At 44.5% G+C, this 27,278-nt stretch overlaps 1 protein-coding gene across 24 annotated transcripts in view; it reads left to right on the top strand.

Annotated features, from left to right (window-relative positions):
- Nucleotides 1–27,278, top strand: part of LOC138431382 (zinc finger protein 665-like) — a 170,773-nt gene that overhangs the window by 37,971 nt on the left and 105,524 nt on the right. For 10 of the 24 annotated variants that reach the window (XR_011446275.1, XR_011253659.2, XR_011253660.2 and 7 more), the window contains exon 5: nucleotides 6,302–6,348. The exons of 12 other annotated variants lie outside the window; for them this stretch is intronic. The gene's annotated coding sequence lies outside the window, so the exon portion shown is untranslated. Of the gene's footprint in view, nucleotides 1–840; nucleotides 1,490–3,656; nucleotides 5,025–6,301; nucleotides 6,349–27,278 lie in introns of those variants that run through there. 2 more of the 24 variants (XR_011446274.1, XR_011446280.1) reach the window with 2 other exon arrangements.

Here is a 27,278-nt window from a genome sequence, read left to right as displayed (position 1 = left end):
GGGAGGGATTGGGGGCAGGAGGAGAAGGGGACAACAAAGGATGAGATGGCTAGATGGCATTACTAACTCAATGGACGTGAGTTTAAATGAACGGGTGATGGACAGGGAGGCCTGGCGTGCTGCGATTCATGGGGTTGCAAAGAGTCACACACAACTGAGTGACTGAACTGAACTAACTTTTTTTTTTTTAATCTATATCCTTTTGTTGAACAAAAAGATTATTCCACAATTTTGTTATTGCAGTTAACACTGTGATGAGTGGACCTTGTGTTCACATCTGTTGTACATTTTTTGTTGTGTTCACTGGATAAATTTTTTTTTTTTACTTTACAATATTGTATTGGTTTTGCCATACGTTAACATGAATCTGTCATGGGTGTACACGTGTTCCCCACGTTGAACCCCCCTCCCACCTCCCTCCCTGTACCATCCCTCTGGATCATCCCAGTGCACCAGCCCCAAGCATCCTGTATCCTGCATTGGACCTGGTGAGAGTAACTTTCATAGTAACTTAGAGTAACTCTTAGAGCAACTCTTAGAGAAACTTTTAGAGTAACTCTTGGAGTCACTGTTAGAGTTACTTTGAGTAACTTAGACTTACTTAGAGTAATTTAGAGTAACTCTTGAAGAAAATTAGGGTAACAGTTACTTACAGTTACTTAGAGTAACTTAAAGTAACAGAGTTGCTAAAGTAGCTTAAGAGTAACTTAGAGTAATTTAAACTTACTTAGAATAACTTGGAGTAAACTTACTTAGAGTAACTTAAGGTAACTTGGAATAACTTAAGAGTTACTTGGAGTAGCTTAGAGTAACTTAAGAGTAACTTAATGGTTTTTCCAGTGGTCATGTATGGATGCGAGAGTTGTTCTGTGAAGAAGGCTGAGCGCCGAAGAATTGATGCTTTTGAACTGTGGTGTTGGAGAAGACTCTTGAGAGTCCCCTGGACTGCAAGGAGATCCAACCAGTCCATTCTGAAGGAGATCAGCCCTGGGATTTCTTTGGAAGGAATGATGCTAAAGCTGAAACTCCAGTACTCTGGCCAGCTCATGCGAAGAGTTGACTCATTGGAAAAGACTCTGATGCTGGGAGGGATTGGGGGCAGGAGGAGAAGGGGAGACAGAGGATGAGATGGCTGGATGGCATCACTGGCTCGATGGACATGAGTCTGAGTGAACTCTGGGAGTTGGTGATGGACAGGGAGGCCTGGCGTGCTGCGATTCATGGGGTTGCAAAGAGTGGGACACGACTGAGAGCCTGAACTGAACTGAACTGAACTGAAACTTCCTTAAACTAACTTACAGTAAGTTAAAGCAGAGGAAAGCAAAGAGAAGCTTAGAAGCTGGTTGGTGAGAGACAAGAGAAAGCCGTGCGGGTGTCGGGGGTGGGGAGCAGGAAGCAGGCGCAGACAGAGAAGGAGATGCAGAGAAACTCAGAAACCAGAGGGTCTGTTTCCGGCGTCGCAGGTGATAATAAACAGTACTCTCAATGATTTAGTGAGTTATTTCCAATTTGGAATTTTACTTCCCAAAGAATAAACTGTGGATGAGGGTGTCAAGGTATGCGAAACATGAGGAAATACATAAAGGGTAGAAGGAAGCAAGCGTGTGTTCTAGAAAGCATCGAAGTATTCATATAAAGCAGCAGGGTGTGCCCTTAGGTTTAGACTGCAATGAGCCGTCAACCACGGCTTGAAAATATTTGGGGGAAAAAAAAAAACTGAACGCTCTAAAAAGCACCACATAGTGGCAACTCTTTAACCATCATTTGCATTGTCTTTAGAGCTATATACATGCTATTTATGTTATATGATGTGTTATAAGTAATCTGCTGCTGCTAAGTCACTTCGGTCGTGTCTGACTCTGTGCGACCCCATAGACGGCAGCTCAGCAGGCTCCCCCGTCCCTGGGATTCTCCAGGCAAGAACACTGCAGTGGGTTGCCATTTCTTTCTCCAATGCATGAAAGTGAAAAGTGAAAGTGAAGTCACTCAGTCGTGTCCAACTCTTAGCAACCCCATGGACTGCAGCCCACCAGGCTCCTCCATCTATGGGATTTTCCAGGCAAGAGTACTGGACTGGGATGCCATCGCCTTCTCCATAAGTAATCTAGGAGTGGTTTAAAGTACAGCGGAGGACGTGCCTACTTTACACACAGAGAACCATGCCATTTGGGATTTGGGGCTTCCCTGGTGGCTCAGAGGTGGAGAATCTTACCAGCCAATGCAGGAGACCCAGATTTGATCCCTGGGTCAGGAAGATCCCCTGGACGAGGCCATGGCAACCCGCTCCAGTATTCCTGCCTGGAGAATCCCATGGACAGAGGAGCCTGGTGGGCTGCAGTCACGGGGTCGCAAAGAGTCGGACGCGACTGACCACACATGCCTTTGATGAGTAAGACTTTACAGAGGACTTCTACGTGTATGTTCATCAGGTATTTCGCTAGTCTTCTTGTGGTGTCTCCTGGCCCTGGTATCAGGGCAGTGTGGTCCTCATGGAATGAATTTGGGGAGAGTTTCTTCCTTTTCTCCTTTTTGGAAGAGTTTATGAATTTCCTGTATTTGAAAATATTTGGTCAAATTCATCTGGGCTGGAGTTTGTGGAAAGATGTGTGTGTGTGTGTGTGTGTGTGTGTGTGTGTGTGTGTGATTATATAAGTATATCAGTTCATTTCAGTCGCTCCATTGTGTCCGACTCTTTGTGACCCAGTGAACTCCAGCACTGCAGGCTTCCCTGTCCATCCCCAACTCCTGAAACTTGCTGAAATTCATGTCCATCAAGTCAGAGATGCCATCCAACCATCTCATCCCCTGTCATCCCCTTCTCCTCCTGCCCTCAACCTTTCCCAGCATTAGGGTCTTTTCCAATGAGTCAGTTCTTCCCAAGAGGTGGCCAGTGTATTCGAGTTTTAGTATTAGGCCTTCCAGTGATTATAGGTATATACCTATAGGTATGGACTTCCCTGGTGGCTCAGATGGTAAAGCGTCTGTCTACAATGCGGGAGACCTGGGTTCTATCTCTGGGTTGGGAAGATCCCCTGGAGAAGGAAATGGCAATCCACTCCAGGACTATTGCCTGGAAAATCCCACGGACAGAGGAGCCTGGTAGGCTACAGTCCATTGGGTCGCAGAGAGTCGGATACGACTGAGCGACTTCACTTGGTATATATGTATTTATATGATACCTATATGTATACATGTATTTTTATAAGTGTATGTATGTATGTATTTTAAAGTATATTTTATATGAATAAATGTGTGTATTTTGAAGTATTTTTAAATGTATGTATGTAGTTTAAATTTTTTAAGTGACTGAATTATCTATATATATATATATATATACACATATCTATACACACAATTGAATCACTTGCAAAAAAACTAGTGACTATATCAAGACAGAAAGAGAGACACAGACGTCGAGAACAGAGTTTTTGCTTACCAGTGGGGCATGAGTCTGGGATGAGCAGATAGATCCTACTGTATAAAAAATAAGGACCTCCTGCATAGCAAAGAGAACTGTACTCAACATACTGTAATAAACTATAATGGAAAATAATCAGAAAAAACACACACATATATATATAATGGAAACACTGTGCTGTTCACCTGAAATATTGTAAACAGCTCTACTTCAATTTTTTTTTTTTTTCTCAAAGCAGATCTACTGTGTCAATAAACCTTAAAAGCTCAATTCCGGAAGCTGGTATGAACGTAGCAGACGCCTGTTTAAATCGGGCCTGATGGCTCTTCCATCCCTCCTCTTGGATGCGTAAGACACACAGCCAAATGCTTGGATTGCACCCACGGAGTTGTAACCATCACACAGCATCCTGTAAAGTCATGAAAATCGAGAGACTCACTGGGCTTGATTTGAGCAAACTCTGGGAGGTAGTGAAAGACGGGAAAGCCTGGCGTGCTGCAGCCCACAGGGTCGCCAGGAGTCGGAGACGACTTAGCCAGTGAGCAACAAAGCAAATTCTTTCTTGCAAATCCAGCAACAGAAAGGCCTGTCAGGTGTTCTATATATAGTATGTCTTATTACTTAGCATCAGTGGTAGAGAATGGAAAGTCACAAGGAGGAGCAGGTCCTGTGTTTAGTGCCTAAGCAAGGACCTCTGTTTTCTCGGGGTAAACAGTCACTTTTGGACCCGTTGGAGGCTAAGGAACAGGGCTTAATAAGCAGGCATGTGTAGGAGACCACGTTTACATGTAACTTGATGAAGCTCTTCACCGCAGTATTGAAAACGTTAGGCTCAGAATCACTCAAGCGTATCAGCGCATTACGCAAAGTATATTCCAGGTTTTGCATATAAATCTACATATGAAACTAGGAGAGAGTGTCTTTTGTGCCTACAGCCTGAGATTTGAGAAGGAGACAGGTAGGGTTTGGGTTAATTTTTTTGGATCCGACCTTTTCCAAGCAGCTGAGCATCTATGTCTGCTGAGTGTAAGCTGTGTCCATGACAAAGACTTATAGGGTTTATTGTCTTTGAAGTGTTGGCTTTGAAAGGAATGTATCCTTGCAGCCCATTTGGGGCAGAAAATGAGACAATCTCATAGATGGTAATAGCAGTCCTTGGGGCTTCCTTGATGGTCAAGAATCTGCCTGCAATGCAGGAGACTCAGGACTGATCCCTGGGGGGTTGTGAAGATGCCCTGGAGAAGGAAATGACAACCCACTCCAGGATTCCTGCCTGGAGAGTCTCATGGACAGAGGAGCCCCGCGGGCTAGAGTCCATGGGGTCACAGAGTTGGACATAACTGAAGTGGCTAAAGAAAAGCAAAATATACATAATTCTTTGTTTTATATCCTATACCATTATAGGTTATTGAATGTAATTCCAGTGCTTATGGAGGGTCCTTGTTGGTTATCTTGTAGCTGTCTGTATGTCTCAATCCGAAACTCCTAATTTGTCCTAAGCACCCCTCTTTGGTAACCATAAGTTTATTTTCTATGTCTCCAAGTCTGCTTCTGTTTTGTAAATAAAAGTTGATCGGTATCATTTTTTTCAGTTTCCACGTATAAATGATATCATATGACAATGGTCCCTCTTTCACATTTACCTAGTTGATGGGAAGAGCGTTGCTTTGGTATAACTTTCGTGTGTGTGTGTGTGTGTGTGTGTGTGTGCGCGCGCGCGCGCAGGTACACACTCTGCAGCTCAGTTTTATACTCAAAGAAAAAACAACTGACAGTATTAGTCGCTTAGTCGTGTCCAATTCTTTGTGGACTGTAGCCCGCCAGGCTCCTCTGTCTATGGGATATTCCCAGCATGATTACTGCAGTGGTTTGCCATTCCCTTCTCCAGGGGATCTTCCGAGCCCAGGGATCAAATCTGTATTCCCTACGTTGCAGGCAGATTCTTTACCACTGAGCCCATAGCAATCATACATACCAAGAATTTGAAATGTGTAGGCAAGGTGAAGGAAGGAAGTCTACATTAGATTCAACCATGCCTGTGCAAAAAAAGATATTCTACCCATGTCGTTAGGGAAAAGTGAAACGTGAAAACCTGCTTCTTTTCCGTCTAACCACTGGACTTCACTCTTGCTCTTTCAAGAAAATATTTATTTATTTGGCTGTGCTGAGTCTTATTTGGGGCATATGGGGTCATGGTTTTCTGACCCAGGATCGAACCCCAGGCCCCTTGCCGCTGAGAGCACAGAGTCTCTTAGCCATTAGACCACTGGGGTGGAGTCTGTGCCCCGCCTTGGATAAGGGGCACCATTTGAAAGATTTCACTGCCTCTGTGATTCTTTAACAGCTGAACTACCAGGGAAGCCCTTGCTGCCTCTAGTTAAGATTTAATTCAGTCTAAAACTTTTTTTTTTTTTCAATCTGATTTTACGAATTTTTTTTAATTGAAGGATAATTGCTTTACAGAATTCTGTGGTTTTCTGCCAAATATCAACATGAATCAGCCATAGACGTCCCCTCCGTCTTGAGCCTCCCTCCCATCTCCCTCCCCAACCTTCCCCCTAGGTTCTTACGGAACCCCTGTTGGTTAGACAGCATGCTGACTCCACTCCTGTCCTTACAAATAGGACTTTGCCTAGGGAAACGCTGGAATATGACTGAGGTTCATTGTCTGCCTGCCGCTGGGTGTCCGTTTTCCGGGGGCTCATGCAATGCCCTCTTAACATCCGTAGCTTCACATTGATCACAAGGTTCTGCCCACTTAGCGACTCTGCCAGGAAGTAAGTGTCCATTTGCAACCGCGCACCTCTGGGCGCGCACTCCCGCAAAGGTAAGCCCAGTCCATTGAACCCCAAGCCCCCTGAATCCGGTTTTCTTTACCTTCAGTGCTCATCTTTTCATGAATCTCAGACTGCTCATTTGAGGACCCAAAGGTAAGAAGATCCAGCTACAGTTTGATTTCCTGTCTATATATTCACCCTCTGTGTCTTTTGAAATCTCCCAGACCTTTGCTCCTCTTTATAGACGCTCACAGACATATGGTGTTTATAAGCGTGTTTTGCACATGTCTTGTTTTGCTTTAGTGCTAAAGCAGGGTTTCTGGGCTTTAACAGTGGTGGTGTTTGATGCTGGATAATTCTATGCTGTGTTGGGGAGATGCACACGATTGGGTATATTTAGCAGCATCTCTGATCTCTTTCCCCCCTGATGCCAGTAGCATCCTCAGTTGGGACAACCTAAACTGCACCCCCACATTGCTAAATTACTGCAGGCTCTGGGACCAAAGTTGCACCTGTTAAGAATCTCTGCTCCAGACAATTAATGGTACACCACTCATCTCTCCACTAGATCAGACGTGTGCTGATGATATCGTTGTTGTTGAGCCCTGTCAGACTCTTTGCGACCCCAGGGACTGCAGCATGTCAGGCCTCCCTGTCCTTCACCAACTCCCAGAGCTTACTCAAACTCATGTCCATTGAGTCTGTGATGCCATCCAACCATCTCATCCTCTGTTGCCCCCCTCTCCTCCTGCCTTCAATCTTTCCCCTCCTCAGGGTCTTTTCCTATATGTCAGTTCTTTACATCAGGTAGCATCAGGTAGCGAGTATTATAAGTTTAGCATCAGTCCGTCCAATGAATATTCAGTATTCTGTATGTTTTATGTCTGTATGTGAAAGAAATGTGTGCAATGATACGTGGCCAGCTTTTTCGCTGGTGCAGGGATTTATCTCTGGGATTAAATTGGATTGGGTGGAGCGGGGGTGATGTTTAGCAAAATGACTGTGGCTAAGCGTGTTTCACTGGAGATTGGTCACTGGTACAAGGAGAAAAAATATATATAAATGGTATGTCCTCATTGTAAATAAAACATGAAATTTTTACACAGCCCAAAAGATATGGAACAAACACCAGTTTGACCCTTTATAAGAAATTAAGTTGGAGACACAGTTTTAAACCTGAAGAACTGTTGCATAGTAATTCACACCCAAGGTGGGGAGGTTGTCAAAGTCCCCGAATTTCATGTTGATCACCCTGAGACTAAGGACTTAAGGTCAAACTTGACATTAATTAATAATGTCAGCAGCTTCAGGTGCTTGTTAGTTTTAAGCTTGTCAACATGGTGAAAATAATTTTGTTTTCTACAGCTACTGGTTCAGAAATATAGTGGTGTTTCATGGTGCTCATATATGTATCAAATGCTGTCTCCTTCTGTCTGATTAACCTGAGAATCCATCACTGATGCTTTAAAAGAAATACATTTTTAAGTTTAACTGTTGATAATGTCAGTTGCTATATTTGCAAACCAGTGAATCCAAAGAGTGTATCAGTGTGAATGTAATATGTATTGCTATCACCAATATTTTTGAGAGAAATTCATGATAATGAAGGCATTCAGAAATGGTTATTTTCGTAAAATTCTCTTATTCCACGCCTAGGAATTTATCGTTAGAAATGTGCCCAAGAGCCAAGTGTTCTTTACTATAGAAGGTTCACAGCATTTTGAACGCAAACCTGCTACACATAATCTCAGTGTCCAATTATAAATCTCAACAGACACGAATTTGAACAAAGTCGGAGAGATGGTGAAGGATAGGGATGCCTGGCGTGCTGCAGTCCACGGGGTCTCAAAGAGTTGGACACGACTGAGCGGCTGAACAACAAGAAATCAATTAAAGGAGCGTTTCGTGATGTGATTTTTAAGTGAAAAAGTCTGCTACAGAGCATTTCAAGTAGTCTCAATTATGTAAATGTATACAAATGTGTAGCAGCAACAGAGAGACTGCAGAAAATTGAAGGGATAGAAAGAGACTGGTGGTGAAAGAGAAACGCATTCAAAAGAAGACTGAAAAATACCTACATTCTGATAGAAACGGGCCACAAAAGTTGCTCACTGCCTTGTTGCCATATTTCTTGGCATATTTCTTTCCTCTGTCCACAAGGGACAGGACTCTCTAGCTAGAGACTGCAGACTGCAGGGTCTGTTCTTCACCGTTGTCAGCCCTCCACCAGTATGACCTTTACTCTGAAAGCTGTAAATCAGGGCTTCTCCTAGGAGCTCTGGTCTCCTCTGTGCTTTCTTTGAAAACTTGGAATCAAGGGGGAAGCCATCTAACTATTTCAAGATCGCTTTACATTGAACTCTTCAAACCTAATGGGTGCATGGTTTCTCTGGCATGGCACCTCCACCATCACAGGGTAGCCAGGATGGATGTACTTGCTCTCTTTTCACGTTTGCAGTCCAGTTCAGTCGCTCCATCATGTCTGATTCTTTGTGACCCCGTGGACTGCGGCACGCCAGGCTTCCCTGTCCTTCACCATCTGCCGGAGCTCGCTCAAACTCACGTCCCTTCGAGTCGCTGAGGCCGTATTTCATGTTTTAGCGTTGCTTAATTGATGTATAGTCGGTTTACGCGTTGTTTAATTGACGTAGGGAGAAGGCAATGGAACCCCACTCCAGTACTCTTGCCTGGAAAATCCCATGGAAGGAGGAGCCTGGTGGGCTGCAGTCCGTGGGGTCGCTAAGAATCGGACACGACTGAGCGACTTCACTCACTTTTCACTTTCATGCATTGGAGAAGGAAATGGCAACCCACTCCAGTGTTCTCGCCTGGAGAATCCCAGGGACGGAGGAGCCTGGTGGGCTGCTGTCTATGGGGTCCCACAGAGTCGGACACGACTGAAGCAGCTTAGCAATTGACGTATAGTCGGTTTACGCATTGCTTAATTGACGTATAGTCGGTTTGCTGCTGCTAAGTCGTTTCAGTCGTGTCCGACTCTGCGACCCCAGAGACAGCAGCCCACGAGTTGCTTAATTGACGTGCAGGCGGTTTACGCGTTGCTTAGTTGACGTGCAGGCGGTTTACTCGTTGCTTAGTTGACGTGCAGGCGGTTTACGCGTTGCTTAGTTGACGTCCAGGCGGTTTACGTGTTGCTTAGTTAACGTACAGTCGGTTTACGCGTTGCTTAGTTGACGTACAGTCAGTTTACAAAGTTGCGTGACTTCCTGCTGTACAGCAAAGTGATTCAGTTTTATATTTGTAGATCTTTTTCGCATTGTCTTCCCTGATGGCTTATCCCGGGATATTGAGTATAGTTCCCTGTGCCCTACAGTGGAGCGTTGTCATTTGTCCAGTCTGTCTCTGCTGATCCCAGCCTCCCATCCCGTCCCTCCCGCACGGAAATCACGAGTCCATCCCCCGGGTTTGCGAGTCTGTTTTCTGTCTCGTAGATCAGTCCCTTTGTGCCACGTGTTAGATTCCACCTATCTGCGGCCTCGTATCGTATTTGCATTGCTCTATCTGACTCACTTCAGTTAGTGTGATCGTCTCTAAGTCCGTCCATGTTGCTGCAGTTGGCATCAGTTCATTCTTTTTGCTGGCTGAGTAATAGTCCTCTGTGTGTGTGAAGCACTTCTTTCTCACATGATGGATGTGCTCGCTCTCTAACTGTTCTTCTCCCACAGAGGCTGCTTTCCCAGGACATGGTGCAGCGTTTCTGCACCCGGGGAAGGGGATGCCTCCTACCTTTAGCTTTGGGCACATGCTCGTTTTCCTCTTTGTCTGCTGAGCTGGAAAGCAAACTGGGATTGTGTGTTGCTGCCCCCTCTGGGGTCCGGGGTGTGGAGAAACACATCCTGCTAAGCGTCTGTCCGTGCACCCGCGTCTGTTGCTGCTACGGCTTCCGTGGGGAGAATGAGTGATACGTGTGTGTGTGTGTGCACGTGTGTGTGTGATATTAAGTGGAGCGCTTGAGAAGCACCAGAGAGGTTCTTAAGAAGAGGTTTCAAGGCAGCTGGATGTGGAAGAAGTGTAGGGCTTCAAATATTTATGAAATAACAATGTTCAGAGGAACAGACTGGTTTCTTCTGAAGAAATAGGTGCTTGGACCTTCAGGTCATGCACAAAAGTAAACGCTACATGATCTAAACATCCCTGTCTATCTTCTGCCTGTTCTCCATCTGGGGAAGGACATTCTCCATTATCCCGCTAGGTATCTATGTGTCCTCTATTTATTATCTACCTATAAAGTCAATTTCAGTTTTATATTTAGAGCCTTTTACAAGAGACAGTCTGGAGCAGGAACTGGCTCCCCACTCCAATATCCTTGCCTGGAGAATTTCATGAACAGAGAAGCCTGGTGGGCTGCAGTCCATGGGATCGTGAAGAGTCGGACACGACTGAGCAACTTCACTTTCACTTATCACTTTCATGCATTGGAGAAGGAAATGGCAACCCACTCCAGTGTTCTTGCCTAGAGAATCCCAGGGATGGGGGAGCCTGGTGGGCTGCTGTCTATGGGGTTGGACAGGGTCAGACACGACTGAGGCGACTTAGCAGCAGAAGCAGCGTGTACCTCCTCCAGGGGATCTTCACAACCCAGGGATCGAACCCAGGTCTCCCGCAAGACAGGTGGGCTCTTTACCAGCTGAGCCACCGGGGAAGCCCACTCTCAAGCAGATACAGAGAGAAAAGTGCAGGAGAGAATGTCCTGAAATGACATAGAAGGATGCCCTCCGTGGACTGGACTCTACCCATCTGTTTCCATATGCAAGGATAGACATTCACTGTGGATAAAGAATTCGTGAGAGCTTCCACGAGACACTAACATAAGAATCTGGGCCCCCAGTGCAAACTCACCTGGGAATATTCTCAAGAATGGTTCGTCACCTGTAAAGTGTTTAGCTGATAACCACCCAAGACAGAAATGCTTCCCCGAGAAAGCATAGTAGTTGAAAACATAATTAATATAGTATTAATGTATTATTAATTAGTGCCAAACTCCGGAGAAGGCAATGGCACCCTACTCAAGTAACTCCTGCCTGGAAAACCCCATGGACGGGGGAGCCTGGTGGGCTACAGTCCATAGGGTCACGGGGAGCTGGACATGACTGAGCAACTTCCCTTTCACATTTCACTTTCCTGCATTGGAGAAGGAAATGGCAACCCACTCCAGTGTTCTTGCCTGGAGAATCCCAGGGACAGCGGAGCCTGGTGGGCTCCTGTCTATGGGGTCGCACAGAGTTGGACACGACTGAAGCGACTTAGCAGCAGCAGCAGCAGCAGTGCCGAACTCAAGCTGTAACTCGTCAAGAAATCTTCACGTTTGCCATGCCATTCAAAGTGTTCTGTTTCCTATGATCATTTATGGGTTTTCACATTTATTTTATTTAACTTTTGTTTGGTCTTGGAGTGTAGCCAATTAACAGTGTTGTGATGGTTTCAGATGGACAGCAAAGGGACTCAGCCATACATACACATGTACCCATTCTCCCCCAAACTCCCCTCCATCCAGGCTGCCACGTGACATGGAGCAGAGTTCCCTGTGCTGGACAGCAGGTCCTTGCTGGTTCTCCATGTTAAACACAGCCGTGTGTCCATGTCCATCCCAGACTCCCTAACTATCCCTTCCCCCTGGTGACCATAAGGTTATTACAGAGTATTGAGCAGAGTTCCCTGTGCTGTCCAGCAGGTCCCTGTTGGTTCTCCATGTTAAACACAGCAATGTGTCCATGTCCATCCCAGACTCCCTAACTATCCCTTCCCCATCCTTCCCCCTCGGAACCATAAGTTGCTCTCTCAGTCAATAAGTCTGTGTTGAAGTGTTCTTTATGATCAGCTGTGTGCTTTTGCCAGAACTGCTCTGAAATTAGATAAAGATGAAGACTAAGACTAGGAAGTTTTAAGGGCGCAATTTAATTGTAAAAGAGATGGATCTTCAAAGATTGTGTTGTGTGAGATGCTGAGATAAAACCGGGGCAGAAAATCCATCTTGCCTTTAAAGGAGTCTGATCTGAACTCTTGGCATTTATTCAGATGTTCACAGTCTGTCTTCTGTGAAAACAGTCGTTTTGATATAAATAGATGCAGCTTTGAAGAAGTGAGTTTTGTTATAAGCCACCAACAGTGAAACATAATCCTATTTATAAAGAAGGAAAGCTTGCCTCAGTGATCAGGGGACCTCAGTTTATTTTTGCTTACCCCCTCAAGATCATATACTGTTTTTAAAGAAGGCTTTGAGAAAATAAAAACCAGAAATGAGTTGAATCACTCATTTTTACAAAACGTGGTATGGTTGGTTTCTACCACTTCAGAGTACTTGGCAGAATACTTCAGAGTGATAACATTTAAAAATATTTAAACAGAAACAGGTTGCATTATTTGCAACTTGGTGAAGGAGTTTTCACACTGTTACCGATATGACCAAGGAAACCAGCACAGTGGTGCGTAAGTGAAGCCTTTTGTATTTGTTGTTTTTGTGCAGGCACTGAGTCATGTTCAGCTCTTTGCAACCCCACGAACCGCAGCATGCAAGGCCTCCCTGTCCATCACCAACTCCCAGAGCTTCCTCAGACTCATGTCCATTGAGTCGGTGATGCCATCCAACCATCTCATCCTCTGTCATCCCCTTCTCCTCCTGCCCTCAATCTTTCTGCAATGCACGAGATGAGGGTTCGACCCCTGGGTCTGGAAGATCCCCTGGAGGAGGAAATGGCAACCCACTCCAGTATTCTTGCCTGGAGAATCCTATGGAAAGAAGAGCCATGGGTCCAGAAACTGTTGGACGTGACTGAGCAACTCAGCATGCATTTTCTGTGTTACGGCACAGTGAATCCGTTTTAGAAATAGTCTGTTCCATATTATTTTCCCTGATGGTTGATCCCAGGATGTTTAATATAGCTGCCTGTCCTCTACCGTAGGAACTTGTTTATCCACCCTGTTTATAATCGTTTGTATCTGCTAACCCCAAACTGCCAGCTGCATCTTCCCCCTGCTTCCTTAGCAACCACAAAACTCTTCTCCGATTGCGACTTTATTTCTGTTTCGTACATGCGTTCACTGTGGACATAGTTTCGGTTCCATGTATAAGTGCTATCAGACAGTATTTGTCCTTCTGATTCTGACTTCCTTCAGTTAGTATTATCATCTCTAGGCCCATCCGCATTGCTGCAAATGGCGCTGTTTCTTCCTTTTTCACGGCTGAGTCATATTCCATTGCATGTATGCACATCTTGATCCATTCTTTTGTCACTGGACGGTTCCTTCCATGTCTTGACTATTTTAAATAGTGCTACGATGAACACTGGGGTGCGTGTATTTTCTAGTTAAGCTTTTGCCTTGAATATATATACCCTAGAATGGGATTGCTGGATTATATGGTAATTCTGCTTTTAGCTTTCTGAGAGACTTCCATACTGTTAATCCATACTGGCTGCACCCATTTACATTGCCACCAACGGTGTACGAGGGTTCCCATTTTTCCATGCCTTCTCCAGCATTTTCAACTGCTTCATTTTTAAGTGGGAGTAAGGGAGAAATTGGAGAAGGCAATGGCAACCCACTCCAGTACTCTTGCCTGGAAAATCCCATGGATGGAGGAGCCTGGTGGGCTGCAGTCCATGGGGTCACTAAGAGTCAGACACGACTGAGCAACTAACTTCACTTTCACTTTTCCCTTTCATGCATTGGTGAAGGAAATGGCAACCCACTCCAGTGCTGTTGCCTGGAGAATCCCAGGGACGGGGGAGCTAGATGGGCTGCCGTCTATGGGGTCGCACAAAGTCAGACACGACTGAAGCAACTTAGCAGCAGTAGCAGCAGCAGCAAGGGAGAAATAGAAAGCTGTGTTGGAAAGCTGCTGCTGCTGCTGCTAAGTCACTTCAGCCGTGTCTGACTCTTTGTGTTTATCTTGGCTACAACTTTTACCATAAACTAGGAAATAGCTATTTTTCAGCATGAAAAAGATGCAAATATTTATGGTGAATTTTTCATTTTAAGTAAAACAGATATGGGTTACTATTTGCAGGGTGTCTTTTCCTTCTTAACCATGTGACTTTTGACAGAACCATGTTACTCCCAATATGCACTATCTTGAGCATGGGTACTTTAGACTTGCATTTTGAATAACTATTTCTGATCACAGTTGTGGTACAGTTTAAATTTTTCATACTCCCCATTTGAATTTTCATCCTTGCTATAAATCCAGCACATTGCAGTCATGGAAACTGTTAGGAAGAGTTGTTGATCAATGATGTATATACTTTATACAAATTGGCTGGTAATTTCAACTTTATTGAGCATTAAAAAGAAAAAATAAATGTTCTATAATGCATCAAAATACAACACAATATCCATCACATCCTAAAAATAGATGTGATGTGGATGCTAATTGATTTCAGGTTGTGATCATAGAGACAATTTATTCATTCTGAATATTTTAAAACGTTCTTCCTATTTCCTGTAAACCAGTTAATGACTCTCTATTTCCGTAAGTTGCAGGATCAGCCTTCTTGTTTTCTTGATACAAGGTCATCTCCTGCATTTGTAACCATGTTTGCATTTTTCTTTTTCGCATTTGCTCTGGCTTTGCTTGCTTAACCACTTTGACACTGAAGCTCATCCTATAAAACTTTTTTCTAATCGTAGATGATTAAACATTTTGTAAACTTTTGTATTGTATCTAAAAATGTCATAGAGTGACTGTTCACTGTTTTAAATAGTTTTTGAGCAGATATTTCGTGGAACACCCAACCTGGCCCCTTTGAAAGTTCCAGTCTACTGGGGGTAGGAGAACGTTGTCAGAGGGACGTGTCTGTGTACATGTGTGTTTCTCGTTTTTATATAGCTTGTTTCCTGAAAACGTTTGTTTGTTTGGCTTTGTAAAGAAGTCTTAGTGGCGGCAGTTGGCGTCTTCATGAGTCATGCCTAATCTTTTGTTGTGATGCTGGCTTAGTTTTCCCAGATCATGCAGGATTTTAGTTCCCTGACCGGGAATCAAACCCCCGTCCCCTGTGTGGCCAGGCAGATTCTCAACCACTGGACCACCAGGGAAATTCTTTCCTATGGATTTATAAAGGAGATGACTTTTATGCTGAATAAACGCATATGTACCGCAGCATGGCCATGATTTCTGTTTCTCAGTAAGACGCTACCCCTTTGAAACCCAACAAACACGGCTAAGAACCACCTCAAAGCCATCTGTGTATCTGTTGCTGCTGCTGCTGCTGCTAAGTCGCTTCAGTCGTGTCTGACTCTGTGCGACCCCATAGACGGCAGCCCAACAGGCTCCGCCATCCCTGGGATTCTCCAGGCAAGAGTACTGGAGCGGGTTGCCATTTCCTTCTCCAATGCATGAAAGTGAAAAGTGAAAGTGAAGTTGCTCAGTCGTGTCCGACTCTTCGCAAGGACCCCATGGACTGCAGCCCTACCAGGCTCCTCCATCCATGGGATTCTCCATGCAAGAGTACTGGAGTGGGGGTGCCATTACCTTCTCTGTGTTTCTGTTAGCAGAAATCATCTACAGGTTTCCTTCTCTAGAATTCCCAGCAAAGCAAATGTAAGAAAAAAAAAATACAGCTTCACTAAGTAAACTCTGGGTCAGATGTCCTTTGGGCAAAGTCTGCATACATGGATCAATGCCAACCCAAAGAATAGTATAATTAGAAGTAGGTTTAAAAATGTCTGGGCTTCCCTGGTGGCTCAGATGGTAAAGATTCTGCCTGCCATGGAGGAGACCTGGGTTCAGCCACTGGGTGGGGAAGATCCCCTGGAGGAGGGCATGGCAACCCACCCCAGTATTCTGGCCTGGAGAATCCCATGGACAGAGGAGCCTGGCAGGCTACAGTCCATGGGGTCACAGAGAGTCAGACACGACTGAGCGACTAACACTCTCACTTTCATAAAGATGTCTGCAAACTGACATCATCACCTTCCTAGAAACACTGCTAGTTTTTCCCACCAGGAACCACCAAATGTGATGTATCGCCTGAGATATATTTGTCTACCATCTTTCATGCCTGCATTTCATACCATTCAGAACGCGTCAGGCATGAAAAATACACAGACCTTGGAACATTAATAAAGGACTGAAATATGTTTTCTTCCTGAAGGTTTTATATCTTCAGACACTCTGCCACCGCTGGCAGCGTTTGTACAGAATAAAGTGGAGTCAGAAGGAGGAAGGCAGGTGACCTGCTGGAAACCCAGATATTGAAGCTTTGTGTTTACTCTGTAGAGGAGACGCCTGATCTTGAATTCTCTGACCTCAGAGAGGCTTGTCACCCCCCTAGAAAGCGTAAATTTACCATTTTCTCTGAGGTATTGGCAACCCACTCCAGTACTCTTGCCTGGAAAATCCCGTGGACGGAGGAACCTGGTAGGCTGCAGTCCATGGGGTCGCACAGAGTCGGACACGACTGAAGCGACTTGGCAGCAGTAGCAGCAGCTGAGGCATCAGAATTACATAAAATATGTAGATTCATATTAGGGCATTATTATCTTTGGTGGCTCAGATTGTAAAGAATCTGGCCACAATGCAGGAGACCTGAGTTCAATCCCTTAGCTGGGAAAATGCCCTGGAGGAGGGCATGGCAACCCACTCCAGTATTTTTGCCTGGAGAATCCCATGGACAGAGGAGCCTGGCAGGCTACAGTCCATGGGGTCGCAAAGAGTCAGACATGGCTTAGCAACTCACACATACACATACAACAAGAAAGCTGGCTTAAAACTCAACATTCATAATATTAAGATCATGGCATCTGGTCCCATCACTTCATGGCAAATAGATAGGGAAACAGTGATTGACTTTATCTTCTTGGCCTACAAAATCACTGCAGACGATGACTGCAGCCATGAAATTAATAAGAGATAGTTTGCCCCGTGGAAGAAATGCTATGACCAACCTAGACAGCATATTACAAAGCAGAGACATTACTTAACCGACAAAAGTCCGTCTAGTCAAAGCTTTGGTTTTTCCAGCAGTCATGTACGGATGTGAGAGTTGGACCATAAGGACGGCTGAGCACCGGAGGAAGGCTGATGCTTTTGAGCTGTGGTGTTGGAGAAGACTCTTGAGAGGCCCCTGGCCTCTGAGGAGATCAAACCAGTCAATCGTAAAGGAAATCAGTCCTGGGTGTTTATTGGAAGGACTGATGCTAGAGCTCCAATGCTTTGGCCGCCTGATGTGAAGAGTCGACTCACTGGAAAAGACCCTGATGTGGCGAAGGATTCAAGGCAAAAGGAGGAGGCAGTGGAGGATGAGATGGCTGGAGAGAATCACTGACTCAATGTTGTAGTTTCAGGTGGACTGGAAAGGGATCAAACCCACGTCTCTTGTGTCTCTCGCCTTGGCAGGTGGATTTTCATCCCTTGGACGCCTGGGAAGCCCAACTGACTGAATTATTTGTCCATAAAAGAAGCTTTGTTACTAACCTCTTATATTATCATTTGCGGCTTCCCTGGTGACTCAGACGGTAAAGAATCTGCCTGCAATGCAGAAGACCTGGGTTCCATCCCTGGGTCGGGAAGATCCCCTGGAGGAGGGCATGGCCACCCGCTCCAGTATTCTTGCCTGTAGAATCCCCTGGACAGAGGAGCCTGGTGGGCTCCAGTCCATGGGGTCACAGAGAATGAGACAGAACTGAGCCACTAAGAGATTTCCACACACACAAAGTACAGTTTAAGCTTAAATAGTCTCCCCAAAATTTTGCTTTTGAAGACAAGGTCTCCGAGGCATTAAACTGACAGAGGGTTTCAGTCCTGCAGTGAACGCTGTTTTCTCTGACCCAGTGCAGAATCAACTGCAGGAGATTCTTGCCTGAACACGAGAGACTGGGTCCATAACGCATCTATTTTTCCCTACTGCGAATTCTCCGCTCATAAAATACGGGTTAAATGATACTAATGTGCGTTATATGATTCGGCATAATTGCCAGATAATTTTCTAGGATGTAATCCGCATTTTCACGTTGACTTAGAGACTGCAGTGTCAAACACTCATAAGTTAAATTAATGAAGGCCTCCTGAGTTAATTGTTCAGAATCAAGGACTTAGGTTGACGAGGAGTGAGACGACCACGCTGCTTTCACTGCGTTTAAGGATTTTCATTGGAAATCAGACTTGAGAGAAAAAAAAATAATAAGCTGTACTACAGAGGATTCAACAAAAGCCACTGGGTCAAATGAGCCTCACTCTTTCCTTGGTGGGGTGCCGGGGTCCAGCCCGGGTGGATCCAGGGAATTCGAAGGGTGGACGGAGTCGGCGAGGAAAACTTATTTATTTATTAATATAAGATTAGATTAGGAAGAAATAGCGTAGTAGGAAGATTAAGTGGAGAGAAGAGGCTGATTAACTTGGGTTACGTGGAAAACCAATAAAGTTCCAGACAAGGAGCTTGCACCATCTACGTTAGGCCACCGGCGCCCCTTTGAATATCGGAGAGTGCCCCGCCTTGGGCTCTCTCTCGTACGGATCTTAAAAGCCGGGACAAGTAAGTAGACATAGTGAGCCTCCACGTCCCAGATGGAAATTCAGCCTGAAATTGGAGTAAAGAGGAGACACGGGGGAAACCAGTCCAGCGACTGGTTCCCCTTCTATTGTCCTTCAAGGCCTTTTATACTTTTGATTATACATAGAGATCAATGGGTAGTACAAAATTATGTAGTGTTCGCAGCCCAGACTCTTTCTGTATATTTTTTGTATACAAAAGGTCTCAGGTGATTTACATTATCTTCTGGCCAGGAGGCTTGTTAACACTTCTTTGGCTCTCTTTCTTAATGAATGTTAATTTCGTTTCCCCTGAAGTGTTTTTCTTTAATCTGCATCTCCTTAAAGCATTAAAGTTACATCTCTATAGAACAAAGGTGCAGTGGGTTATAACAAAGAAGGTACTTAACTCAAAGATCTAATGTTGCTAATACCAGGTCTACTACTTGTTTTCCTATGTACCAACTATATCTAAAAATAAAGGATATGACAATTTGGCAGCAAGTATTGGGTCAACAAATGAAACCCTTAATCAGTCCTATTCTAAAGATTTTGACTCCTCGGAAGCCCCTACATTCCTAGGATGTTTTAAGTTTCCTGTGCCTCCTGCAGTCAGGAGGCCTCAAACAATCACACGCGCGGCTGTACGAGTCCTGCAGGCAGGCTAGAAAGCCATCAGAGGGGTTTTTGGATTGAAACACCCTTTCAAATGCAGAAGACTAAAGCCCTGAATTGACTTTTTCCAGAGAATGTCAGAAGAGTGGAAAAGCAGGCAGATTCTTATTTTTTGAGGGGGTGGATGCTCAGGCAATTCCAGGGGGAAAACCTGAGGTCTGATTAGCCTTGCCATCAGAGCTCTGCCGCATGACCTTGTCACGGGTGGAATTCCTCACGCTGGCTCCCGGCACTGGGATTTTTTTTTCTTTTTTTTTTCTTTTTTTTTTTTAAGTTAATTTCCTGCATCGTAGTTGATTTACAGTGTCACGGCCATACAGCAAAGGGACCCTGCTATACACAGACATGCATATTCTTGTTTCAATATTCTTCTCCACGTTGGTTTATCACAGGATATTGCATGTAGTTCCCCGTGCTGTACAGCAGGACCTTACTGTTGGTCCATTCTACATGTAATATAGCCCTCTGCTAACTGCAGGCCCCAACTTCATCCTTCCCTCTTCCCTTTTGCCTCCTGGCAACGGCAGCTCTATTTCTGATGTCTGAGAGCCTCTTTCTGGTTTTGTAAATAACTTCCTTTGTGTCATAGTTGAGATGCTGCCTGTAAGTGATGTCATACATTTTGTCTTTCTCTGACTTACTTGGGCTGATAATCGCTGGGTCCATCCGTGCGGCTGCAGATGGCGTTTTTCTTTCTTTTTCATGGCTGAGTAATATTCCATTGTCTGCATGGGCCACGTCTTCTTTATGCATCCATCTCTTGAATGACATTTAAGTTGCTTCCATGTCTTGGCTTTTTGTAAATAGTTCCTCAGTAAACACTGGGTGCATGTATCTTTTTGAATTATAGTTTTCTCCACATATATGCCCAAGAGTTGAATTGCTAGGTCATGCTCAACTCTTTACAAACCCCACGAACTGTAGCCCACTCGGCTCCTCTCTCCATGGGATTCTCCAGGCAAGCATACTGGAGTGAGGTGCCATGCCTGCCTCCGGGAGATCTTCCCGACCCAGGGAATGAACCCACATCTTGTGGGTCTCCTGCATTGGCAGATGGGTTCTTTACCACTAGGACCACCTGGGCAGCCCCTCTGGGTCAGTCATATGGAAGCTATACTTTAGTTTTTTCAGGAACCTCCATGGTGCCCTACATCGCTGCCATACCAACTTATATTTCTACGTACAATACAAGAGAACTGCCTTCTCGGTATCATTTTTCTGTTCCTTGCACACTTGCCGTTTCAGTCCTTGCCCCTTGGTTTCTTTCTGTCCTTGCGCCCCGTTTATGAACATCCCCAGGTCATAGCTTCCATTTTACACACAAGATCACCAGTCACACAAGATTGCCTTTCATAGCAAGTCTAAACCATGCCAACCCCAGGCTTCTCAATTCTACAGAAATGTCAAGCACAGCGGCCCTCACCTTTTTCTCCACCGTCTGCCCTTCTTCCTTGTTGCACCCCTGTGTTATGCTCACCTGCTTTGAAGGAATCGCTCTTCATGAGGCTCGTGATAATCGGGGAGCGACATCTGTGCTCTGTTTTTGTGTCATTTCCATTTCGTCCTGGATTTCATCCTCTCGATAGATTATAATGAACACATGCAGAAGCCCGTCTCAATGTGTATTTACCTGATTTCTTTGTAGTCAAATCTGCTTCTGCTTTCCCTTTATCCTTCTCAAGATGTTGTCTGTGTATGTGTGTGTGTGTGTGTGTGCATGCTCAGTCATGTCCGACTCTTTGCAACCTTCATGGACTGTAGCCCGCCAGGCTCCTCCATCCATGGGATTCTCCAGGCAAGAATACTGGAATGGGTTGCCCTGCCCTCCTCCAGGGGATCTTCCAGACTCAGGGGTCGAACTCACATCTCGTGCATTGCAGAAAGATTCTTTACCAAAGTTAGTCTTGTGTTAGGCGCTCAGTCGTGTCTGCCTCTTCGGGACCCCATGGACTGTAGCCCCGCCAGGCTCCTCCGTCCATGGGGTTCTCCAGCAAGAATACTGGAGTGGGTTGCCATGCCCTTCTCCAGGGCATCTTCCCGACCCAGGGATTGAACCTGCGTCTCCCATATCTCCTATATTGGCCTCTGGGTTCTTTACCACTAGGGCCACCAAAATGTTGGAATAGCTCCGAGTCCTTCTGAATCGTAACATTTCCCTTAATCTCATGCATCCATCCTGATAATACCTTTGCTAACGCTGTGCATTCAACTCCTTCCAAAATCTGCTCCCAGACTCTGGTCTCCAACCCAGACCTTCCTCAGTATCTGCATTCTTTTCCGGAAGGTTAAGCATCGCCCTGTTTCATATGGACGTCCGACAGCGTCTTCAGTTGTGACTTTATGGACTTTTTAAACGCTGGAGTTGATTTATGATATGATGTCCCTTTCAGGTGGACAACATAGTGATTCAGTATTCGGTAGCTTATAATCCATTTAAAGTTATTACAAATGATTGGCTGTGTTCAACTTTGTATCTTATTTATTTTATGCATAGCAGTTTGCATGTATGGTGTTTCTGAGCCTTCTGGACCTGCGGCAGATTTGCTTTATAGCTTGTTTGGAGAGTGCGGTGCCAGTTAACTGGGAGAAATTATTTATCATAAATTAGAAAAGTAGATTAGAGCAAATGTTACGATGGGACTTCATCTCCTAGCATTAAACGTAGGCTTTACGATCTCCTAGGGTCCTGCCAGAGTGCATGTTCCTCCCCAGTTTTTCAGTAGCTGTAGGAGCAGCCTGAAGAACCATTAAATGTTTTCAGAGTACAAAATGTTCAGAGCCTCAGTAAAATGAGCACTTTAAAATTTGAAAATCAGTGCAAACGCGCTTAACGAAGAGACATTTGGAGAGGGTCATCATAAGAAATGATTCAAATGGTTTCATCGTAAATAAAATTTGAAAATCGAGACTTTTTAAATTAAAATGGAGTTTAGGAATATTTGAAATTGCACTATTTTTTGCATAGTTTTTAATGTTAGATTTTTTTCCTGTTTATGAGAGTGAACCCTAAGATAAAGGAGGAATTCTTATTAAGTCATGTAACAGAAAGACACTTGAGAATCTTTCTGATGAGGTGATTCATGATTTGTGCGTAACTCCACTGGGCTTCATTTCACTAGTGCTTTTGATTGCATTAAATCAGTATGCTTTTGCAGACACTTTGGTCTTGAAATGTCTGAGAATCTACAGCATATTTTGATAAAATCCAATTCAGAGAACATCACACCATAATGTTATAACACAAACTCCTTTTTGTTAAATTTTTTAAATTTTTATTTTGTATTGTGGTATAGTCAGTTAACAATGTCGTGATAGTTTCAGGTGGACAGCAAAGGGACTCAGGCATATATACATATACATGTAACCATTGTTCCCCAAACTCCCCTCCCATCCAGGCTGCCACAAGACATTGAGCAGAGTTCCCTGTGCTGTCCAGCAGGTCCTTGCTGGTTCTCCATGTTAAACACAGCAGTGTGTCCATGTCCATTCCAGACTCCCTGACTATCCCTTCCGCCATCCTTTCCCCTTCAGCAACCATGAATTCATTCTGTAAGTCTGAGAATCTGCTCTTTTCAGATTCCATGTATAAGTGATATCATATCATATTGATCTTATCTTTCTGGTTTACTTCGCGTCAAATGACAGTCTCTAGGTCCATCCATGGTGCCTGCAAGGGGCATTATTTCATTCCTTTTTTTTTTTTTTTTTTTTTTTAATGCCTGAGTGATGTTCCATTGTTGGAGAAGGAAATGGCAACCCCCTCCCGTATTCTTGCCTGGAGAAGCCCATGGATAGAGGAGCCTGGTGGGCTACAGTGCACAGGGTCTCAAGAGTTGGACACGGCTGAGTGACTAAACCAATATCCCCTTGCATATCTGTATCACATCTTTTTTATCCATTCATCTCCTGATGGACACTTAGGTTGTTTGCACGTCTTGGCTGTTATAGACAGCGCTGCCGTGAACATGGGCTTGCTTGTATCTGTTTGAATGATGGTTTTGTCCGATATATGCCCAGTCGTATGATGGTTCTACTTTTAGGTTTTCAGGGACCCTCCCAACTCTTGTCCATAGTGGCTGCGCTAATTTGCATCCTCACCAACAGGGTAGGAGACAAAGTCTGTTTAACTTTGGATGGCATGGGAGCTGGCTTCACGATCACATGTCTATGCATGTTATCATGCCGTTGGAAATGAAAAAGGAGATTCCCCCTTCTGCTTTTAGACGCAAACATGACTCTCAGAACGCTGTTATATAGTCCAGAGCAGGTCAGAATATAGCGGGAAGCTTTCCACATGGCGGGCTGTGCCTTTCTTGGGAGTAGAGTAACATTTCGTGTAGGACATTCCTCCCTTCCTCATGTTACCGGCTTGCAGTCATAAAGCCACGAGGTCTTCCCCATTCTGTTCTGACTTCGTCATTGTCGGTGAGCGTGTGCAGACCTTGCTGTTTCAGCTGCAGGACCGCCGAACGCAAGGACATGGGACGGCAGACCAGGGTCTGCCTGGAGCTGGCGAAGAGAAAACGGAACGGCTTTCTTTTCTTTTCGTCACCCGTCCGTTTTTGGTTGTGCTGGGTCTCTCTCGCTGTGCAGGCTTTGGGCTTCTCACTGCGGTGGTTTTTCTCGTTGCAGAGCACAGACTGGAGCCACACAGGCTTCAGTAGCTGTAGCAAGCGGACTCAGTCGTTGCAGTGTGCAGGCTTAGTTGCTGCACGGTATGTGGGATCTTCCGGGACCATGTCTGACTGCAAAAAAAAAAAAAAACAAAACCTCTGCAACCCCTGGCAGTCAGCAGTGTGTGTTGTCTCTGTAGGTTCCCTTCTTGAGGACTTTCCATAGGAATGCAATTATTCTTTGTGTCTTGTGTGTCTGGCCTTGCTCTTGTGTGTCTGGCTCATGTAACTCAGCTCGTGTTTTCAAAACATTTGTAGGGACCCATTTTTCTGTGTGTGACCTGCATTCTGTTGAAGGTGCAGACCACATTTGGAATATTCTTCATCTGATGATCATCCGAACTGCTTCCAGCTTTCACTATTACGCATCCTAATTCTGTGATCTTCCGTGGACGTGTATTTGTTTAAATGTGTGTCTGTGTTTTAGACGCTCAGTTGTGTCTGACTCTTTGCCACCCCATGGACTGTAGCCCGCCAGGCTCCACTGTCCATGGGATTCTCCAGGCAGGAATACTGGAGTGGGTTGCCATGCCCTTCTCCAGGGGATCTTCCTGAGCCAGGGATCAACCCTCTCCTGCACTGCAGGCAGATTCTTTGCCATTTGAGCCGCCTTCTCTGGGGGTCTGTATTCCTAACCCAGAATTGCTATGTGGCTTTCTACTAACTTTTGCAATTTATGGTCATGCTCCAACAAACGTAACCCGGTTTCCCCAAGCGCAGATGAACTTACTTTTGAGCTTTATTCTTTCTCGTTATCAAATGACCACTCCTTTAAAATCATCATTTTATACTGCACTCAGTAGAGAGAAATAGGGTTTCTGAAAATATGAGCAACGTGTCTTTTTATGTGGACATACTATTTGTCATCATCAGCTGTTCCTAATCACAAATGGACATCAGATCAAGATCACGTTAAGATTTCCCTTAACTGAAAAGAGTAGTAACAAAGTGAGGTGCTGAATGTGTTAATTAGCTTAATTGTGGTAATCATGTCAGAATGTGTACACATACCATTTGATCATGTTGTGAAGTTTATATATATAAGCAGGATTTTATTTCTCATTTATTCCTAAATGAAGCAGAAATAAATAGTAAAATTCCCTTAAAGGTATGAAGAACAACACATTAAAAAAGAATTAGGAATTTTAAGCCATTTTGAAAATGATGTCTGTGGCACACAAGCGATACTCATGGCAATTATCACTTTATTATCTGACAAGTATTACAAGTCTTCAGACATCTGCATGTGGTGTGTTATTTCTTAATGCTGAAAGTATGGCAACATTGAATTATTTATGGATTAATACATTTATTTAAATTTTGAATTGAAAAAATCCAAATATTTGGATTGAGATATATCCAAATGTTTGGACTGAAATAAATCCAATTGAATAAATACACTTATTTAAGTAAATGCAAAATCAGTTAAAAGATGCTTACTCTTTGGAAGAAAAGCTATGACAAACCTAGACACTATATTAAAAATCAAAGACATCAGTTAACTGACAAAGATCCATATGGTCAAAGCTGTGATGTTTTTCCTGTAGTCATGTACAGATGTGAGAGCTGAACCAGAAAGAAGGCTGAGTGTCAAAGAAGTAATGATTTTGAATGGTGGTGCTGGAGAAGACTCTTGACAGTCTCTTGGACAGCGAGAAGATCCAACCAGTCCATCCTAAAGGAAATCAGTCCTGAATATTCATTGGAAGGACTGACATTGAAGCTGAAGCTCCAGTCCTTTGGCCACCTGATGCGAAGAGCTGACTCATTTTTAAAGACCCTGATGCTGGGAACAATTGAGGGCAGGAGGAGAAGGGGATGACAGAGGATGAGATATTTGGATGGCATCACCGACTCGACGGACGTGAGTTTGAGCAAACTCCAGGAGATAGTAGAGGCTAGGGGAGCCTGGCGTGCTGCAGTCCACAGGGTCTCAAAGAACCAGACACTGCTTAGTGACTGAACAGCCACATTTAGTTAAATGTCTACAAGTTGAATGTATCTTTTTTGTTGCTCTATTAAAATGCACTAACTTTATATGTGGAATCTTAAAAAAAAATAGGGTACAGATGAACTTATCTACAAAACAGAGATAGAGTTACTGATGTAGAAAACAAACTTATGCTTACCTGGAGATAAGTGGAGATGAGAGGTAAATTGCAAGATTGACACTGACATGTTCACACTACTATATAAAATAGATAATTAATACGGACGTGCTGTACAGCATGGGAAACTTCACTCAGAACTCTGTCATGGCCTATACGAGAAAAGAATCTAAAAAAGAGTGGATATATGTATAACTGATTCACTTTGCCGTACACCTGAAACTACACTACACTGTAAATCAACTATACTCCAATAAAAGTTTTAGTAATAATAAAAAAAATCATGCATTAACTTGATACAAAGATCTAGGAAAGAATGTCCACTGACCTGTAGTTGAAAATCACAGGTTCTGATTTAAAAAAAAAAAAAAAAGAAAGAAATTCCTGAGGGGATAAATGAAGATGAAGAGCATGGCTCGAAGCCCCTGCAGAAAGCGCCCTCCCGGTAGACTCAACAGATCCGTCTTCCACCCAGGACACCGTAAATTAGGGGAGAGCAGAGTTTAAGGAGACGCTGACTGGCCATTGTTCTCTATTTCCCCACTGCTTGCATTTGTTTCCACAGCACAGGGAAGCCAGTCGGACAGTATAATCACCACCATCCTTCTTGGAACGGGTTACTCTGCGCTCACCTGCGGGGAGTCGAGGAAGCAGAAAAGAGCCCAGGGGAGAAATATCTCTTCTCTGCGTGTAGCAAAACTCAAACCTGGTTTACACCTCGAAACACCAGCCTGTAATTTATCTCACTGTGGTGTGATCCACAATTAAGTTAACCAGGTAAAACCATTCCGTTCAAAGGGAGTTCTGAACAGTTGGCGGGAGTTGGCTCCTGGGTGTTAAACGTTTCAGCCTGTCTGCTGATGAGGAGACTGGAAGCTAGTCATCGGTTGCCCCTCTCTTTCACAAGCTTTGGAGCTGGGGACTTCACGGGCCGCCCAGTGGTTAAGAATCCACCTGCTGATGGGGACACGGGTTCGATCCCTGGTCTGGGACGATCCCGCATGCCCTGGTAAAACTAAGCCCATGAACCACAGCTACTTAGCCAGTGCTTTAGAGCCGGGGGGCCATAACTACTGAGCCCGTGTACCTTGCCCTTCTCCAGGGGATCTTCCCAACCCAGGGATTGAACCCAGGTCTCCTGGATTG

Source organism: Ovis canadensis, chromosome X (genome assembly GCF_042477335.2).
Source record: "Ovis canadensis isolate MfBH-ARS-UI-01 breed Bighorn chromosome X, ARS-UI_OviCan_v2, whole genome shotgun sequence".
NCBI classification, from domain to species: Eukaryota; Metazoa; Chordata; class Mammalia; order Artiodactyla; family Bovidae; genus Ovis; species Ovis canadensis.
Note: the sequence above shows the minus strand (reverse complement) of the source record. Positions and strands in the feature narration are given on the sequence as shown.